At 37.0% G+C, this 21,982-nt stretch overlaps 1 long non-coding RNA gene across 3 annotated transcripts; it reads right to left on the bottom strand.

Annotated features, from left to right (window-relative positions):
- Positions 1-12,750: 12,750 nt before the first annotated feature.
- Positions 12,751-17,073, bottom strand: LOC132068572 (uncharacterized). 3 transcript variants are annotated; one of them, XR_009417440.1, is made up of 4 exons: positions 16,757-17,073; positions 15,956-16,068; positions 15,065-15,141; positions 12,751-12,868 (listed from the first exon to the last, which is right to left on the bottom strand). It is a non-coding gene; the product is annotated as an uncharacterized LOC132068572 (long non-coding RNA). The 3 variants fall into 3 exon arrangements; XR_009417442.1 differs by lacking the exon at positions 15,065-15,141 and having other exon boundaries at positions 12,756-12,868; positions 16,757-17,069; XR_009417441.1 differs by lacking the exon at positions 12,751-12,868 and having other exon boundaries at positions 14,647-15,141; positions 16,757-17,067.
- Between the last annotated feature and the right edge of the window lie 4,909 nt (positions 17,074-21,982).

The raw sequence follows: 21,982 nt of genomic DNA, 5'->3' as shown, positions 1-21,982 counted from the left end.
ATAAGAACACGCCTTGTCAAGGACTACACCTTAGAAAACTAACTAATATAAAGGACAAAAATAATAATGCCTAGTTAAGAAAACTATTCAAAACACCATCACACCGTTTATTTATAGCAAAAACTATTTCAAACACAACCACAACATTTACTTAATTATATTGTTTAACCAAAATCAAGCTCTGATTAAATCAGCAGTACTCAATTCCTCTATTATTTCTCGTGCCCATCTCAATCTAATATCCACGATATTGGCTGGTAGTTCCACCTCGATTAAAATATGGAGTGGTTCATTCAGGTGCCCATATCCTGGTATTCCACGTAGGTTCTCCTCCTTGAGATTATCAAGCATAAAAATACATCAGAACTCTAATGATCAACTCGCATAAATGGACAATTGAAATTTTTGAAGAAACATTTAGAAATAAATATATGATCTACAAGAACTCAAAATTTAAAATTTCATTTGAGGCGATTAAGAGTGCATAAAATATATACTTACCCAATTTCTTGCGATGCTCCCCAAATGAGATAGCCACCCGTTCGAGTCCCATTTCGCGACTTCTCCCCTCCACACAACGATTTTTGCATTTGTTTCGACTTTTCAATGCACTTAGATCCGCCCCAAAGTCGCATCCAACTTTCCCACACATTATGGTGCACATGTCAGGCTTAATTCCTTCTTTTTATTTTGGAAATGAAATCCCTATACCAGCTTTGCTTGTCACGACCTCCTTTAGTGGGCCGTACGACGGCACCGGAAGTGACTACCGAGCACCACACATTATACTACTATCGTCTTAACCTGTACACATGTAAACTCCATAAAACATGTACACATGTAGATGTATGCATAAGCCCTCACGGCAAAGAAAAGAATAATAGGCAAAATGTACATCGAGGGTCACATAACATCTACTACCCACATATGAGTATTTACGAGCCTCTAACTGAAGTACTGAAGTCATGAAGACGGGACAGGACCCCGCCATGCCCAAGTATGTACACAAAAGAATATATCGGGCACCTCGATTACGCCGATGGAAGTGCTCCCGTGCAAGCCGATCCGACTCTGTAGAAGTGGGTCGTCTCCCCGTCTATCCGTGGGCATGAACACAACGTCCAAGTTAAGAAAAAGGACGTACGTACGAGATGAATACTACCGAGTATGTAAGGCATGCATCATAAAATAACAAGGGAACAAGATAGAATAAAGATAAAGACAACGGTATGGATCGCTGTTCGAACAAGGCGAGTCATCATGCATACTCGTAAAATATCATCATATCATGTATTCTTCAACGAACGTCACACTCGATCCATATATCATCATATATCAATATGTCAAGTCAGGAACGACGGCCCGATCCATTACCCTATGGCCCGCGTCCGGCATCCCGTCAGGATGATATCATAAGATACCCGGTCGATCGGTGTGCTAGCGTATAAATACACACCTTCCCCCATGTCCCTTATATACATATGCATATTATATATACATATATATAACATCATTTACTTGCAGCCCAAAAAGTGCCACGCTTTTATCGGAGTGACATAAGGTCGTAAACCTCCGAGTACATTATGGCATCACCATCACCGTTAGGTCTCACTTCTTGAGATAGTCCATGACATAAACCGAGGCCATATGTTATATAAGACACACTCAGACATAAGCTGAGGCCATATACTATATAGCACGCTCGATCACGTATTAAATCATCTAAAATCTTAGGCTTGAAAATCTCTAGGATTGGAGTTATCGTAAGACTTCTTCTTTTAAACTATAGACTTCGGCATTTCTAGGAGTAAAAGATTTCATGGATATCATGTATAAAATCAAACATAGGAATCATGCCTTGAAAAGAAGGACGAAACACATACCTTTGTCGTTTAATTATTCTATCGCTTGCTCGTTTCCTTTAATGCACACATTCTACCTTCAAGAGGATTTGTATTGACATTAGCTAAATAATTATAAAAACGTACTTATTAAAGCTAGAGAAAGTTGGGCAGCATTTCCTTTGTTTATACTACTTCCTCCATATTCCATATCAACTCCCAAACATTCATAACAACCACCACAATATCATAAACAACAATCATCATTCAATTGCATTATCCTCATTTCACAATTTCACTTCAAATTCTCCATAATCATGGTCATAATTCACTATTACGTTCTTTCACGTATAACGCTCATTCCATGTCCATATTCATGATTCATTCCCAACTACTACTCAACAATAGCACTATTCCCACATTTATGACCCATTTTCTATATTCTTCTACAATCCAAGTGTTTCAGCTTTTCAATACTTCAAATAATATGAAAAGATCATGCGAAACTCACCTTAGATAGTGTAGAAACACGCCTTGAGTAAAGAATACTCTCCTTACACCAAAACCCTAGTTCACTTCTTTTGGGATTTCTTAACTTAGATGGACTTTAATGAATTTCATACACTTGATTCACTTGAATCCTTGATATTGATCTTTGATTTCCTTTGTTTTCTTGTGGATAAAGGGTGGGAAATATTCTAGAGAGTTCTTGGCTGGTGTGGAATAAAAATGGAATGAATTAAAATGAACGTGGGTCTCCTTTTAATAACTCAAAATCTAATTCTGTCGGGCAATTATACTGACACTTATATGGTCCTTATAATTTATACGGTCCGTATAAGTGACCGTGAAATGGACCCTTCAGATCCTCTTCTCTGTGACCATTATACGGGCCGTTATTTTATACGGTCCATATAACTGATCGTATAATCCCACCAGTGAGGGACCTCCACTGTGATGGTTCTGCGTTCTATTATACGGACCGTATAATCGACCGTATAACCCATCAGTTCACTGAATCTTATTTTCATCACTTCGTTTGATCTCCGATACTTATGGAACCTTCTTAACACTTTTTTAGCACTTCATTAACAATCTAAGGGTCGTTATAACTCTTCTCCAAGATGTCTCTAAACTCTCATTATTTCAATACTCGAAATTCTTGCCCGACACACAACTTATAACTCGCTTTCCTTAACAACTTTCTTTCCTTAACTCGAATGTCTTTGGAAATCTTAATTAAGACCATTTCTTACTTGTTGAAACATCGTATACGTCGTACACTTCGTTAGTCTTTTCACTGTACACTAACAAAAAAAATTCGAGGTGTAACATTGTCGCCTTACTTTTCCATTGTTTCTTGATTGTAGTTTCATGAATGGAAGAGCCCCAATAGTATACCTTCTGAAATAAGTTTGTAAAGTAATAACATTAATATCCTGTTTATAAAAGTTAATTCACTTTATAAACTCAATTATATGGAAAATTATACCTTGAATTCTCCAAAATAAAAATCTTTTGTTTCTTCTGAGACACCTTTCCAATAAATTCCATCGGCATCAACTTGATTTTTGAATGTCTCGGATATGGCATTAGAGCATTCTTTAGAAGGTTCCAACCTGTATAAAGTTAGAGATATTATTTGAAAGCCTATCATTAAAAAAGTAATATATAAAAATAAAAAGGTACAAGCATGGACTACCCTTCAGGTGTCAAAGTAACAAGATTAAGTGTCCGCTGCCTACGATTATTACTAGATTCGGCTTCGCCAATAGTGTTGCTCCGGGAAGATGTACCCTCACCTATTGGGCTGCTTTGAGTAGGTAAAATAGGAGATGATTCAGGGATGGTTGGGGTATTATTGTGACCTGCCGGTTGAACAGGTGGCCCACCAATGGAACTCGTACCACCTTGTTGAGGACTAATTGTGGTTGGAATGAGAATTGTGGGAATGTTTGCACGAATAGCAGAATTACCCCTACCCGAGGACTTGCCCACACGCCTGTGCTACCTTGACCTCTGCCTCGAGTCATATTTACAAAAAAATACAAGTAAGAAAATTAGAGTATTTTACCATAAAAAAACAGCAGCTATTAAACTACTAAAATGCAATTCTTTACACCAAAAAAGCAGCAGTGTCTTTAGTGTTAAAATGCAGATTTGTAAAAAGTTTCTTAGTTGATAAAATGCAGTATTTTACCAAAAAAAAAAAAAAAAAAAAAAAAAAAAAGAGCAGCTATTAAACTACTAAAATGCAGTTCTTTACACCAAAAAACGCAGTGTCTTTAGTGTTAAAATGCAGATATGTTAGCAGTTTCTTAGTTGATTAAATGCAGTATTTTACCATAGAAGAACAACAACTATTAACTACTAGAATGCAGTTCTTTACACCAAAATAGCAGCAGTGTCTTTAGTGTTAAAATGCAGATCTATTAGCAGTTTCTTAGTTGATAAAATGCAGTATTTTACCATAAAAAAACAGCAGCTATTAAACTACTAAAATGCAGTTCTTTACACCAAAAAAGCAGCAGTGTCTTTAGTGTTAAAATGCAGATCTGTTAGCAGTTTCTTAGTTGATAAAATGCAGTATTTTGCCATAAAAAAACAGCAGCTATTAAACTACTAAAATGCAGTTCTTTACACCAAAAAAGCAGCAGTGTCTTTAGTGTTAAAATGCAGATTTGTTAGCAGTTTCTTAGTTGCTAAAATGCAGTATTTTACCATAAAAAAACAACAGCTATTAAACTGCTAAAATGCAATTCTTTACACCAAAAAAGCAGCAGTGTCTTTAGTGTTAAAATGCAGATTTGAAAGAACATTTCCAATTGCTAAAATGCAGTATTTTTACCATAAAAAAGCAGCTATTAAAATGCTAAAATGCAGTTCTTTACACCAAAAAAGCAGCAGTGTGTTAAAATGCAGATTTGTAAGAAGTTTTCCAATTGCTAAAATGCAGTATTTTTACCATAAAAAAGCAGCTATTAAACTGCCACAATGCAGATTTTTACAGGAAAAAAAAACAGCGGTGTCTTGCAGTGCTAAAATGCAGGATTTAACTCACCTTCGCCAATAGTGTTGCTCCGGGTAGATGTACCCTCACCTATTGGGCTGCTTTGAGTAGGTGTACTAGGAGATGATTCAGGGATGGTTGGGGTACTATTGTGACCTGCCGGTTGAACAGGTGGCCCACCTATGGAACTGGTGCCACCTTGTTGAGGACTAATTGTGGTTGGAATGGGAATGGTCGGCATGTTTGCACGAATAGCAGAATGACCCTTACCCGAGGACTTCCCCACACGACCTGTGCTATGTTACACCTCGGCAATTTCGTGACGTTGCGTCGCGAATGGATTGACTCGGTCAAGTCGGATACGAGACCTTCACGACTACAAAAGGGTGATTGGCAGCCTTAATATATATACGATAAGATTCTTAAGTCATCGGACTTGGCGAAACTAGGCTCGTCATGAAAGTGAAATATAAGTTATGTTGGGAAGGATTTCATGGGTGTCGAACTAACGAATGTTTAGCGAGGATTTACGGACGAGTTATGATGTCCATTAGATCATTAAGGAAGTGTTGCACAGATACCAAGAAGGTTCCATAAGGATTCGAGATCAAACGAAGCGATGAGAACGAAATCGGAAAAAAAAGCGGGGATTATACGGCCGTATATACGGACCGTATATTTTATACTACAGATGAGAACCCTTCAAAGAAAGGGTGTTTTTAAGGTTTTCGGAAGAAACATACGGTCTAATATACGGACCGTATAAATTGTACGGTCCGTATATTTCGGGTCGGGTCTGAACTTAAATTTTATATATACACGGTTTTCTCTTCTTTTTCTCATTTTTCACCTCTCCAAACTTCCAAAAATCTCTAATCTCTCCCTAACACATCGAGGTACATATTCAGAAGGGAAACAAAGATTAAACATCAAAGATTAGTAGAATCAAGGGTGTGAATGCTTAAAAAGATTGATAAAAGTTGAGAATCTCTTCGGTATTGACTCTCTCAAATTTAAGACCATCTCTACATAAGCAAAGGTGAGTATTACAATTGTTTCATGTTAGTAAGGGTGATGAGTAGTTGAAGAACTTGAATTAGGAACAATTGAATATGAGCTTTGAGTATGCAATAATGGTATGTTAGTTAGAAGGGTAGTTGAATTGTGATTCATTGTATGATACAAGTATAATTTTAGTATAAATGGTGTTAATGATGTCGAGGAAATATTATGTGAACTATAAATGTGAAGTTACACTATAGTTATGGTTATGGAGAATTCCGGAAAATGAGTTGGAGATTGAATAATGTTTAACTTGAGGGAATTTGCGTATTATGATATTATGGATGTTGTTGTGTTGTTTGGGAGCTGTTTTGTTATGTGAGAAAAGCCACGAAATAAACGAAATCTTTGCCGCCAATTTTTGTTAGCCTATCCACTTTAGTTTAAGCTTAAGCATACCTTCAACAATCTAACCTTCGTACGAACCCTTTTGTATGTAGAATTGTAAGTCGGAAAGATTTTAGTCGACGTCGTTAAGAAAGCTTTTTAGTCGACGTCGTTAAGGAGATACAAGGTATATAAGGCTATCCCCTTTTTCTTTCAAAGGCATGATCCTTATATTTTAATTCCATACGTGACATTCATCATATTTCTACTCCTAGAAATGCCAAAAGTCTATAATTCTGAAGAATCGTACGAAGACTCCAATCCGAAAGATTTTCATACCTAAACTCCCACATGCTTCATGACGATGTGATCTACTATAAAGCATATTAGTGTAAGCTATATAACATATGGCCCCGTGCTATAAAGCATTACATATAACATATGAAAAAATCAATGATGGTGATGATTCCATAATGCACTAGTTACGACCTTACGTCAAAATAGGTTATTTAGAACGTATATTATATGTATATATATGATACTATATGTATATAGGGGATATGGGGAAGAGAGCTTGAACTCTTCCACTCGATCATTATGATATCATCCCGACGCGGGACTCTTGGCGGGCTATATGGATGATGGATCGGGCCGTACGTTCCACGAAAATATATTGATATATGGATCGGGCCGGTTCCGAAAGATATATGACATGATATTTACGTTCATGTATGGCTCCGCCTTAAGAGGCACTACTAGTTACCATCTTTATTTTATCACTTTATGAATGCCCCCATATTCGTTATTCGTACTAACATTTCTTTTTTTGGATGATGTGCTCGTAAGACGACCGCTTAGGAGTCGATCCGCTTGCACCGGACACTTCCGCAGGCCGGAGGAGCGTCTTGTCTTTGATATATTCTTTTGTGTATATATTTGGATGTGATGGGTCGTCCGTCCCATCTTTCATGACTTTATTTCGGTTAGAGGCTCGTCTTATGTAACTTATGTGACTTCTTTAATTGTCTCATATACGGATATGCGTACGTGTTTTATGGAGCATATTGCACAGTTAAGACTAAAGTAGTATGATGTATGGTGCTCGGTAGGGACGCCTCCGGTACCCGTCACATTTCGTGACATGCTACCGACCTCTCGAGTCATATCTACAAAAAAATATTATAAAGCAAATTTAGAGTTCAATAACCAAATTCAAAGAAAGCTAGTAATGGAAAATAGTAGAAAAATAGCAAAAAAAAGTTGTAAACCAGCAAAACAAAGAGGAAAATTGAAAAAACAACAAGGACCAAATGATTTTACCACATCGGCTAAAATGTTTCTTTAGTGTTAAGATGATTGTTATTTTTCTTGAATTGCGATTTTACCATAAAAAATAAAAAAACCGCTAAAATACAGTTGTTTACAAAAGAAAAAACAGCAGTGTCTTGTAGTGCTAAAATGCAGTATTTTACCTTTCTATTCAACCAAAATGCACTTCTTAACAACCAAAATGCAGCTTACAATGAAAGTGGTAAAATAGGTTGAACTATAAATACAATGAAGATATAATAGGACATTTCTACTAAGCACTAGTCACTATCTATTTCTTCTTCGAACTCTTCCTCATCCTCCCTCGGCTTTCGCCTCATACTCTTCTTCAATTTCATACTCTTCTTCCCGTAGATTCATCATGATTTCATGATGTTCTAGAAATAATCCATCATCAACGGGTTCATCCATTTCAATTTCATTCCCATTTGGATCATGTAAGAGTATATTTTCATCAATAGAAACATTCATATCTATCTCGTGGACTTCGACTTCTTCAACTTGGAATGGAACATTCGGCCCAGTTGTCGCCACGTCAACAACATTTCGAGGTTTGACCTTCGGTACAAACCAATCATCCTTGTCCTTTTCTTGCTAGATAAGGGACATAACACATTTGAGTTGCTTGCATCGCAAGAATAAAAGGTTCATATTTTTTATATCGACGACGATGGTTAACATCAACCAACTTGTACTGATTATGATTTTTAACACCAACATCCATAGTTGGGTCAAACCATTCACATTTGAATAACACGGTTTGCTTTAAAGGATCTTCACGGTATTCCACTTGTATAATCTCTTTTATCCTTCCATAATAATCACCAAAATTTGGATCCGAGATACGAACTCCACTGTTCATTGTTGATCTTGTGCTAAGATGACATTCCGTTTGAAATTTGTATCCATTAACAAAATACACTGAATGACTTGTAGCGCCTATTAATGGTCCATGAGCAAGACTACGCAAGACCTCATTTTCAATATGGTTGCATCGGACCTATTTAAAAAAAATTGTAAGACTTAGTTAAATTTCACACGCCAATTTAAGTACAATATTGTATAAAAATAATTATTGTTGTAGACTTACATATTCCTTGAACCATATAGAGAAATATGCTTCAAGGCTCTCATCTATTTGACCCTGAGATAGATTCGGGAATTCTACTTGCAAACGGTGCACGTACATACTTCATTGAAACAAAATAAGTTATAGAAAGTCATGATATATATGGATATGTTTATAATATTAAGAGAGTTCAACTTTCAAATGCTACCTCACAAATGGTTCAACCTCTTTACAATTTAGTAATATGTAAGTTTGGGCAGCCTTGATTTCTTCGAGGGATAAATTCCTCTTATTTGCTTCTCCCCATAGTTGACCTAGATGGGTGAATATTAATAAGTTTCCTTCAAGATATTCCACAACACCACCATCATCATTACGGTTCAAATTATAATTACGTGTCATCACATGAGATTCAAAATAATGAGAAAACAATTGGGTTGACTCCGCCATTAAGTATGCTTCACAAATGGAACCTTTAACACTAGCTTTATTCCCAATCATTCTTTTAAGAGTTCCAAGGTACCTAAATCGATAAATGGATGGACCATTATATTAGAAAGTTATATATAGCATACTTGTCACAATTTGGACATAAAGTTTCACATTTACCTTTCAAAAGGATACATCCATCGATATTGTACAGGTCAAGCAATCTTTGCTTCATATGGCAGGTGCACGGGTAGATGTTCCATTGAGTCAAAGAACCCAGGAGGAAATATACGTTCTAACTTGCACAAGATTTATGGGATGTCTGCCTCTAAGCTCTCCATGTCATCCACTCATAGAGTGGTCGAAGTAAGATCTTTAAAAAATAAGCTCAACTATGTAAGTGCCTGCCAAACATTACTAGGAAGTAGTTCACGAAAAGCAATAGGCATTAGTCGTTGCATAAATACATGGCAATCATGACTTTTCATGCCAAATAACCTTTTCGCGTTTGTGTCCGGACATCTACCCAAATTTGAAACATACCCATCTGGAAACTTCAAACCTTTCACCCAGTTGAACAAGATAGATCTTTCTTCCTTGTCTATTGTATATACCGCTTTTGGATATTTTCCACTAGCATCCTTTGCCAACTGAGGTCGATCGCAGTAATTTACCATATCTAGACGTGATTGTGGATTGTCTTTGGTTTTGTCATCAATATTAAGGACTGTATTAAATACATTATCAAAGACATTTTTTTCAATATGCATGACGTCAAGATTATGTCGAATCATGTTAGAACTCCAATAAGGCAAATCCCAAAAGATGTTTCGCTTTTTCCATCCACAAGACTTACATATTCTTCGATTAACTTCTTGTGCATCTAACTCTGTTACTTTCCTTATCCCCAAGTCACAAATTTGGTTCAAAATTTCCTCTCTTGTTCTGTAGGGTGGTGGTAGTCTTTTGACAGTCTTACCTTTGAGAAAGTTTTTATGATCTCTCCTAAACGGATGATGTTGGTCAAGGAACATTCTGTGACTATCAAACCAAGATGTTTTCCTACCATGTTGTAATCTACAGGATTGTGTTTCCTCCATACAATAAGGACATGCTAACTAGCTCGCGATCCATCCCGATAACATAGAATATGCTGGAAAGTCATTGATTGTCCACATCGAAGCTGCCCTTAGTTGAAAGTTTTGCTCTTTTGAGATGTCAAATGCTTCTACACCTGTCTCCCATAACAAAGTTAATTCCTTTATTAGAGGTTGCAGATAAACATCAATTTTATGTTTGGGATTGTTTGGCCTAGGAACAATGATAGTTAAGAACATATGCGCCTCCTTCATGCACATCCCTGGAGGTAAATTGTATGGAGTGACAATCACTGGCCACGAAGAGTATTTCCTCCCAGATTGACTAAATGGTTGGAAACCATCAGTACATAACCCCAACCTTACATTCCTTGGTTCAGCAGCAAAAAAAGCATGAGTTTCATTGAAGTGCTTCCAAGCCTCAGAGTTTGATGGATGACGCATTAGACCATCCTCTTGTATATGCTCATGGTGCCATCTCATGTCAGCAGCTGTAGCATGAGATGCATATAATCTTTGCAATCTAGGAATCAAAGGAAAATAATACATTTTCTTGTAAGGGACCAATTTCCTCTTACGTGAGCCAACACGACGCTTATACCTCTGGTAGCCACAAAATTTACAAGATGTAAGATTTTCATCATCACCCCAATACAACATACATCCTGAATCACAACAATCAATCTTTTCAACCGGCAAACCCAAGCTACGCACTAGCTTCTTGGTCTGATAATAGTTATCAAGCACTTTGTTATCTTCAGGTAAAGCCTCTTTCAATAATTGCATCATTTGGTTATAACCTCTCTGTGACAAAGTGTTCTCCATTTTAATATTTAACATCCTAGAGACTACTGCTAGTTGAGAAAGGGAAGAACCAGGATACAATTCTTCATCAGCAGCCTGTAACAAAACATAAAATTTTTGTGACTCAGGATTAGGCTCCTCCTCCATTGAAGGTTCACAAGGATGAGACGACGCAGGTTCAATATTGTTATAAGATTGCCAACTCGAACCGTGGTCAAAATTAGGACCAGCTGCATCCAAAACCATTTGTCGGTATGGATTATTGAATCCCAATTCTAGTTCAAAGACCACCATGCAAATCATTACCAGAAGATTTCTCACTGATCATATCTTTTTCCCCTTGATACTGCCAAACAAAATAGTTCTCAACAAATTCAAAATAAAAAAGGTGACATTTAACAGTTTCAACATCCTTGTATTTAATGTTGTGAAATTTTTTACATGGACATCTAACGTTGTCACCACTCATGTAATTTCGTTGAGAACGTGCAAATACGGATAAAATTATTGACACCGGTTATGAAACTAGAGTTGATACCCCCTCGACCATCCAACCTGCCGTACATCCAACCACGCTCTAGATTATTCATGTTCCTATTAATGTTGAAAAAGACAAAACAATCAGAGTTCCCTCTTTTTGTAATTTATACAACCAGGATGACCTCTAATGGGCCTTGCAAGTTAAAATACTTTACTGAAACAGAACATATCTTTCTTTCTTTTGAGGAAACAAAACATATCATTCACTTTTTTTTGTTAAAAGATGTGAGAAACTGAAAACAAAACCCATTATTCACTGTCATTCTTAATAAGGGTCAATAAAAGCTTTAATTGAAAACAAAACAGAAACCGTTCACCTTAATCGCCTTAAATTCTTCCCAAATCAAGAACATTAGAACAATAACTCAAATAAATCCCATAATGCAGAACGTAGAATCCAACAAACAACTCATCAACTGTAACTTTCAATCAACTTGTAACTTATAAAATCTCTAAACCCAATTTGTCAAAGTCAAAATTTGCAAGAAAAATTATATAAATCGACAGATTAGGGAACTTTGTTCTTAATCAATAGCCTTCAAAGGCTAATCGTTTGATCAACAAGGTGAAACAAAAGATTATCAAATTGCAGATACAAGTTTAGTCCAAAAAAAACACTACAAGGAAAAGAATTAACAACTAGAATAGTACGTTCCTCTAGTTGCACTAATGAACAATGCTCCTGCTTAATCATCTAGCCATGAAATTAGCCAATACCAAGACATGTAGGTAGATTCATTTGTTTCTGTCACAGATAACATGTTCTTTCATATAATGTTTCTGGATAAATATTTGAAAGTAATAAACTAAAAGCAAATAAACAATTTCTTTTCATTATAAACTCATATCAATTTCACAAGGACAAGTAAGTCATTTATATAGCAATAAGGACATAGACACTTTTTTTCCTTTCAATAGGTAAAATAAGTAATAAACCTTAATCCCTACTATGAACTGAAGACAATTATGCAGCTTTAGATTTTCTATAACATTCCAAAGCAATTTCCTGTGAATCAATTTTGGTAATCTTAAATCTAGACTAAAGCAGAAAAATGAAACTCACTAAAGTTCAAAGAAAAAAAAAGTCACTGAAGTTTAAAACCAAGTGCTGCTAATCAAGCTAAATTAGGTGGAAAGGACAGTGCAGGCATGGATAATGCAGTTTTGAAATAGAATCAGTTGGCTCAATATGATTCCAAGGCCAATACAAGAAAGAATAATCAGGTGGCAATCACAAAATCAGGAAATCCTGGAAATCTGCAAGTGGCTGTTGCAGTTGGGGAAGACACTAAAATTGATCTTGATGAAAAGTCAACTGCACAGAATTTCCTCAATGCTGCAAGGGATGGAGACTTGTCTCCTAGGTAGGTGGAAAATGGAAAAACAAAAATAAATCTCATGCAAGGAAGCACAGCTAGGATGGTAAAATGACTGAGAAATTTGTTCCAAGGCATATACCAATGAGACAAGCAAAAAAAAAGGGGCAGGACCTGCCACATCAACAAAATCCACAAAATCCAAGAAAAATTGATACCAATGAAGAAAGGGATACTAATGGTGTTTCTTGCAGGTTTCATTCTCATTATGGTGCTGGATGAAACTTTATGTTATATGGAAAATCAAGTTTTCAGATTTTTAGTAATACTGTTAATATTTGTACCAATGATCTTAATCATTTTGGAAATGATTTGGTTCAAATATGGGCCAAAGTTGATTGCTTTTACTGTTCCATTGATCTTATAACTATAGGAAATGATATGGGATTGGTGTTTTCTAATATTGATACAGAAACTTGCATCATTTTTATGGTACAAGGTTATGTATCATTTTATTTCACAAGGTGGATGATGGTTGTTGGTTGTTGTGGCAAATGGTGTGTATCATTGAGTTGGTGCTTACTTGGCTACTGATGATAACTGGTGATATGGGAAAGTTGATATTTACTGGTTGCAGGAAAAGAGAGAGTTTACTGGTGCTTATACAGAGGTCAATATGCAGCACTTCATATGGCTCAAAGAAATTGCATATCAAGGTGGAAATTTTGAACTGTTCAAGATACTGGCTCTCAAAATTTGCATTCAGTTATTGGGAGCAAATATGTGCAGAAAAACTAAGGCTAAGCTGCAGTTTAGAATGCATATGGAGGCAGAAGGTTTCTGATGTGGAGAGGAGAGGGGAACACTACCATCATGTTCAAGTCCTATGGGAGGAGAACATGGTGGTAATTATTACTAACTCTTTCTTCTTTTTTGCATGTTTGATCTCTGCATGCAAGCACAAAAACATCAGAAGTTCAGAAAATTTGAAACTTGTTTGTGCTAATGATCCTAAGTATCTTGGAAATGAATTGGTACAAGCCTGTTTCAAAATTGATATCATGCTACTTTCTATTGATCCTACAGTTATAGGAAATGATATGGAAATATTGTACTTTCATACAGTTGCTGGTGGGATATATAGCAGGGTACTATATGGCCATGATTAGCAACAGGATTCTAGGAGTTCATGTTATGCAGTGCTACATATTTATTGTGCCACTGATCCTATTCATCTTGGATATGAAGTGATACAATATTGTTTCGCTAATGGTTACTCTAGTACATGGAATTGGAGCATCTGCTGCTGGTTTTTTATAAATAGTAGCATCTTTTTCACATTAGTACACCATGCAGTTCATATGATAACATCAAGCATGCAGCAGTTCAGCAAATGCAGGTGTGCAAGGATAGTATGGCCGAATGATGCACTAAGGGAACAAACTTGGAACATTATTTGTATACATGGATATGAGTATAACCACCTGAGAAGAATAGCAAAGTGAAGTTTACTGAAAGTTGCTGCTGGTTTCACCATGGAATACTTCATCATTTCATTGCACCAGTTTTTTGGTTATTTTATGATCAAAATCTGGTTTTTATCATTGGTTATAATTCAAATTCTAGTTGGTTGGACTTTAGTCAATTGTAGTACCAATTTAAGTCATCTTACAAGGCTTAAGTTGGTCATTAGTTTAATTTTGTATTTTTTATTAGCTACTTTGGCAACATTTGTAAAGACTTGGTGGATTTGCTTCGAGAACATTTATAAAATTAGCTCTAAGCACTGAAAATGTCCAGTGGACTTTGTCAAAAAAAAAAAAAAAAAAAAAAAAAAAGAAACTCACTGAAGTTTCAAGAAACTGGCGCAAACTAAAAGAATTGTAAGAAAAAAACATTGAAGTAGATATATACAACTGTGCTCGATCAGAAATTCACACAGAACTAAATACAAAATAGAAACTTTTCACCTTAATCGCCTTAAATTTCCCAAAACAAGAACTTTAGAACAGTGACTCTAATAAATATCATAATGCAGAATATAGAATCCAACAAACAACCCATCGATTGTAACTTTCAATTAACTTGTAACTTACAAATCCCTAAACCCAATTTGTCAAATTCAAAATTCACAATTTCAAAAATAGAGATCGCGAAACAGAAGTTACAAACAGAACTCAAGAACCCAACAAGCACAGCTTAAAAATGAGCAAGCAGAAAGGAACTTTAGAGAAGATTACTTGAGGTACTTTTTTTTTTCGAAAGAGAAAGTGAGAATTATATTCTTGAGGGCTCTATTCTTGTTCTTGAGGGCTCTCTGCGAACAACATGAAGAAAGATTATATAAATCGACAGATTAGGAAACTTTGTTCTTTAATCAATAGCCATCAAAGGCTAATCAGTAGATCAACAAAGTGAAACAAAATAATATCAAATTGTAGATACATGTTTAGTCTGAAAAGACACTATAAGGAAAAGAATTAACAACTACAATAGTACATTCATCTAGTTTCACTAATGAACAACGCTCCTGCTTATTCATCTAGCCATGAAAATAGCTAATACCAAGACATGTAGGTAAATTCATTTGTTTTCGTCATATATAACATGTTCTTTCATATAATGTTTCTGGATAAATATTTGAAAGTAGTAAAATTAAAAGCAGATAGACAGTTTCTTTTTATTATAGACTCATATCAATTTCACAAGGACAAGTAAGTCAATTTATATAACAATAAGGACATAAACACTTTTTTCTTTAATAGGTAAAATAAGTAATAGACCTTAATCCCTACTATGAACGGAAGACAATTTCCTTATGCAGCTTTAGATTTTCTGTCACATTCCAAAGCAATTTCCTTTGAATCAATTTTTGATAATCTTAAACCTGGACTCACTTCAAATCAAACTAAACTAAAGAAAAAAAGATAAACTAAAGCAAAAAAATGAAACCCACTGAAGTTTCAAGAAATTGGCGCAAAATAAAAGAATTGTAAGAAAAAACCTTGAAATAGATATATAAAATGCTCGATCAGAAATTCACGTAGAACTAAAAATAAAATAGATTCAAAATTACATGCATATGCATTGATAAATCACAACAAACTGAAATAGCAATTGGGTATGCTTACCTTTTATGTGGAAGAAGAGGCCGTCTTGAATCTCAGTCGATCACTGGGAACGAAAGAGATAAGAAGGTGCCCAATGTTGTAATTCTTTAACCAAACAACTCCTCACTAGGATCCTATTAAGATGAATTATTTCCATGTAGGAACATTAATTCCTAAGCTCTAAAACCATATTTATTTATTCTGAAGACCCACATTAAAAGAGACATCCAATCAATGGAAGAAAATCCAAATCAACAAAGAGAACAAATTAAAAACCCACATGTAAGATGGAAGAAAGACCAACAAAGAAATTCAATGAAGTTTGAATACACACAAAATACTAAAATTACACCAAACTAAAGAGAAAAATGAAATACCCAGTAGCAGGAATGAAGTTTTTACCACTAAAGAGAAGTTTAAAAAGAATTTGGGAATTAAGTTCACCTATACGATACTTCGGCCATGATTTTGTTAAGACTCACCAGATTTTGACTAAAACCTACCTGATGTTACTCAAACCCTCTCTTATCTATAGCTAGGATAAGATAATATACCAATAAATTCATATAGAGAAATATACATACAAATTTTGAGCAAGAAAAATCATAGGAATAGACCCATTTCACAACAAGTACAGAATTTTTTAGGTGTGTGAGATATGTAGAGAAAAAAAAAAGGTTTTAGACCCATTTCAAACAAATTTTATTCATGGGAATAGACCCATTCAACAACAAGTACAAATTTTGACCACACAAGAAAAAGATACAGAAATCATCCAAAAATAGCACATTATCAAGCTAATAAAGAGAGAGGAAAACATACTAAGTAATTACGGAAGGATGATGGCGTTCACATGGTGGAAAACAGTAGAGAGACTGAGTGATTTCTCTGGTTTTTCTAGGAGTATTTCTCTGGTTTTGTGGTGTTTCAAAATAAAAGAAGTGTGGATTTGTGCCCTAGAAAATGTCCTTTTAATTTGGACCTAGCGACGGATTTAGCAACCCTTTTTAAAATCCGTTGCTAACTAAAACCTAGATTTTTTTTAGGATAAAACTAACGACGGAATTTTTGGTTGCTAAGAATATAAATATTTTAGAGATAAATTAAAAGCCCCCGCGACGGATTTCTGTTGCTAAATCCGTCGCTACATATTAATAAATATTGTTGCAACCCTTTTATTGCTAAATCCGTAGGGAAAATTTAGGCGCCAAATTGTCCCGCTAAAATCTAGCGACGGAATAAAGTTTAAAATAGCTAATCCATCGCTATATAATTAGCTAAAATTTTAATTGCTATATTATTTGACAAAATGATCATTTTACGTAGCGAAATCCGTCGTTACTTAAGCGACGGAATGTGATATGTCGCTAAATTCGGTAAAAACGCTTATTGTTTTTTTTTAGTAGTGATATTATAGACTAAGTAAATAAAGGGGACTTTTTTGGAATGAGAAGCCTGGTGAATGTAAAGCTCATAAAAATAATTAAAAAAATAAAAAAAAAGTCAAACCCCAAACCCCAAATTACGTAAATCTAAGGCGTGTATAGGACTATAATATACCACAAGTGTATAATCGCCAACGAGCATAGTACATTATAGATTAAGTAGTTTGTCTATACTCTACTGCAGTTGATATATAAACCAGGCCACTATTTGCCTAAACAGGCTATAATTAAATAAAATAAAATAAATAAAAATACTTGATGCTATTTTAACACTATATTAACACTTGATTACTGTTACACCTCGGAAAATTCCCCGTTAGTGTACAGTGGATAGAAGAGCGAGGGGCATGACGTTCACGAGGTTTTGATAAGTAAGAGATAGTAATTGATGATGCTAATTAAGATTTTCAAAGACATACGAGTTAAGGAAAGAAAGTTGTTAAGAGGAGCGAGTCATATGTTGGGCATCAAATAAGAATTACAGTGTTGAACTAATGGTGTATGAATGATGCCTAAGGAAGAGTATAACGTCCCTTAGAATGGTATTGAAGTAAGGAACAAGTGTTAAGAAGGTTCCGCTAAGGATCGGAGATCAAGCGAGCCGACGAAACAACTCTCGGAAAAGCTTGGGCAAACATACGGCCCGGAGACATGCGGCGTATAAGATCTACGGACCGTATGTCCGGCCGTAGATCCAGCCCAGCATGTCATGATTCACTGGACCAAATATACGGTCCAACATACGGTCAGTAGATTTTATACGGACCGTATGTTGGTCCGTATATTCCAATCGGGACTGAAGTTGATTTTATATAAGGGACCCTTTTTCATTTCCATATCATTTCATACTTCACCTCCATACTTCAAGAAGGCTCTAGAACACTCCAAATATTTCTTCCATAAGAAGACAAGAGAAATCAAAGATCAACAACAAGAAATCAAGTGGATCAAGTAAAGGAAACCCATTAAAAGTCATACAAATCAAGAAAACCCAAGGGAGAGGAAATAGGGTTTTTGTGTAAGAAGTGTATCATCAATCAAGGCCTATTCCTTCATCATCTAAGGTGAGTTTCATGACCTTTTCATGTTATTTGAAGTATTTAGAAGTTGAAACACATGGATTGTGGAAGAGTATAGGAGATGGGTCACTAAAATAAGGATAGTGTCATTATCGAATAGTAGTTGAGTTGAATCATGGAAATGGTTATGTTGATGATATAAATACGTTATAAATGATGTTTAGAACCTGAAATAAGCATTGGATACGAAAGAATGCGATAGTGAACTTTGGCTATAATTATGAAGAATTGAAGTAAAGTTATGGAATGCGAATCATGTGGATGGATGACGATTGTTGTTAGTGATATGGTGATGGTTGTTATGAATGTTGGGAGTTGATATGGAATATGGAGGAAAGTAGTATAAACAAAGGAAATGCTGCCCAAATTTCTATAGCTTTAGTAAATGTGTTTTCACGATGATGTAGATAATGTGATACGAATTCCATTGAAGGTATAAACAAGTACATCCAAGGAGGACGAGCAAGCGATAGAATAGTTAAACGATAAAGGTATGTGAGGCTTAACCCTTATTTCTAAGGCATGAATCCTATGTATGATTTTCTTCCTCTTTGTGAATTTCCTACGTTCCAAAAGGCTAGGGGCCTATGTTCATGAATGGTCATACGAGGCAAGAAATGTAATATGAGTACGACGATGATAATGCCAAGCTTAAATCTAGAGACCACGATATAATGAATTCACAAACTAATGATGTCTACTATGATCCACTAATGTCTCTTCATGTACACTCACCTTAACGTAGTCCTTCCAAGGTGAGATATGACGACTATGGTTACTCCATAAAGTAATCGGGGGCTTACGACCTTACGTCACCCCGACATGGCTATACTTGCTCCAAGTTCTAATGTATGAATTGATGATATATGTATAACGATATTAACCTATGATAGGACCATGATATGTCTACGAAAGGAATGATAGTGATGACTTTATGATGATGCATAATGTACGATGATAAATGCATGCTACGTATGATGATATGATGATGATGTGATTCTACCGTGCCTAATTGGCCGGGCATGTCACCGCTAAGGCGGGCTGCTATGATTTCACCGCGCCTAGATGGCCGGGCATGTCACCGCTAAGGCGGGCTGCTATGATTTCACCGAGCCTAGGGGGTCGGGCATGACACCACTAGTGGGCGGCATATGATGGTTACCGGACGCGAGTTAACGACATGATGATGTATGATTGATGTGACGATACATGTAGGGCATGATGATGTATATGTGATATGATAAGGTATACGCTATGATAATGTATACGATGTGCTTATGCATGATGAATGTATATGAAATGTATCTATAATTACAAGAGTACACAGGTTGTATCCTCTTCTCATGGCTCATGATATTCTTGTTATGTTTATTTTATTCCTGCCTTACATACTCAGTACAATGTTCGTACTGACGTTCGTTTTCTTTGGACGCTGTGTTCATGCCCACAGGTAGGCAAGGAGACGGTGCCGATCTATAGGAGCTAGTAGCTGACTTATGAACACTCCATTGTCCGGAGGTGCCACTGATTATTCTTTTGGTACATATATGTATATATCCATGATTGGGCACGACGGGGTCCTGTCCCGTCCATATGTCTAGTATTCTAGTAGAGGCTCGTAGATGCGCATGTGTGGGTAGTATGGTCCCATGGTTCCCATGTATATGTATGTACATATATATATTGTTTTGACGGTAGAAGGGCTTATGTTTATAAAAGTACTTATGTTTCCAACGATGATATATTTTCACGAAATTGAACTAGTATTATAAATAAGAGCATATGGGTAACGGAATGAGTGGTGTTCGGTGGTTAGCCCCAGATGCCCATCGCGGCCCGTAGCCCGGGTCGTGACAGAAGTGGTATCAGAGCAGTTCCGTCCTAGGGAGTGTCTACGAACCGTGTCTAATAGAGTCTTGTTTATGGTGTGTGGCGCGTTACGCTAATAAACAGGAGGCTACAGGGCATTTAGGAAAAATGACCATCTTTCTCCTTATGAAATCGTGCGATAGAGCCGAGTATAAGATTTAAATCCTCCCTAATGAGTATGTTGTGATTTCAGAAATACCGCCAAAAGGAAAGGCTAAAGCTGCCCCGAAGGGCAAGACTACGACAAAGAGGCGGGCGGAAAGAGAGTTGCCTATGAATGTAGATGAGGATGAGTCACATAATGAGGCTTTATCTAATGCCTCCACTACTCCGCCTTATTACGGAAGCACGAAGGGGGCTTCGACTCCGGCCTCCTATGCCTCCGGGTTCCTCATCGGCTACTTCGGGTCAACAAGTGGCCGAGGCCATTAATTGATTGACGCGGTTGGTTGCCGCTCGGGCACAAAGGCAAAATGCGGGGCCAAGTGATCGTTCGGCTAGTACTAGAGCCGTGACTTCACGAGCCTAAATCCTCCGAATTCTTTGGGTCAAAGCGGATGAAGACCCGCAAGGCTTTATTGATGACGGCGAGAACGTTGCGGATTATTCATGCTTTCGAGGCCGAATCCGTGGAGTTAGCATCATATAGACTCGGGACGTGGCGGTTCTATGGTACAATAATTGGATAGTGTCGAGGCAAGAGAATGCGCCTCCTCCCGTGTGGCAAGAATTTGTTGATGCTTTCGTTCGCCACTACTTACCACCCGAGGTCCGCCGAGCAAGAGCGGATAGATTCCTAAATTTGAAGCAAGGTAACATGAGCGTTCGGGAGTATAGCCTTCAATTTAATTCTTTGGCTAGATATGCTCCTACTATGGTAGCCGATATGGGCGACAGGGTGCACAGATTTGTGAGTGGCTTAGGGTCACATTTATTTAAAGATTTCTTGACAGCTTCATTGCAAGACGGGATGGATATTTTCCGCATTCAAGCCCATGCCCAAAATCTTGAAGGACAACAACCTCCGCAAAGAGGTGACCGCGATGTTGATAGAGGGCAAAGTAAAAGGGCCAGATCTATGGGCACAGGTGGTGATTATAGAGGGGGATCGAGGCAGACACATTCTAGGCACTCAGGCCAGTCAGTGACGAGTGCACCTTCCCGGTTTATAGGCAGGAGATATGATCGCTCTCTTCGTTCGGGGACGAGCCGGAGTTCGAGGGCCCCGTGTTCTCGGTTTGGGAGATTACGATCGGGAGACCACCCGTTCCCCGATGTAGCCAGTGCAGAAAATTGTACTCAGGGTCATGTCGCCAAGGCACAGATGCATGTTATATTTGTGGGCAGACAGGACATTTGATGCGAGATTGTCCGGTGAGATATGACAGATGTGGGGTTCGACCCACGGGTTCGACAGACGGAGTTCCTCTTCGGACGTCCCACGGGGCGGACCCCCGGACTCCGGCGGGCCGAGGTAGAGGCTGAGGGGGAGCATCTACTGTGTGCCACGCGGCACCGCTTATATGCTTTAGTCGGATGACGGGATCTCGAGTCCCCCCGTACGTGGTTACAGGTACATTGACTGTGTTTTCTCATGACGTGTATGCATTGATAGATCTGGGTTCTACGTTATCATATATTACTCCATATGTTGC

This window comes from Lycium ferocissimum, chromosome 8 (assembly GCF_029784015.1).
Source record: "Lycium ferocissimum isolate CSIRO_LF1 chromosome 8, AGI_CSIRO_Lferr_CH_V1, whole genome shotgun sequence".
In the NCBI taxonomy this organism is placed as follows: domain Eukaryota; kingdom Viridiplantae; phylum Streptophyta; class Magnoliopsida; order Solanales; family Solanaceae; genus Lycium; species Lycium ferocissimum.
This window is presented reverse-complemented; position numbering and strand designations above follow the sequence as displayed.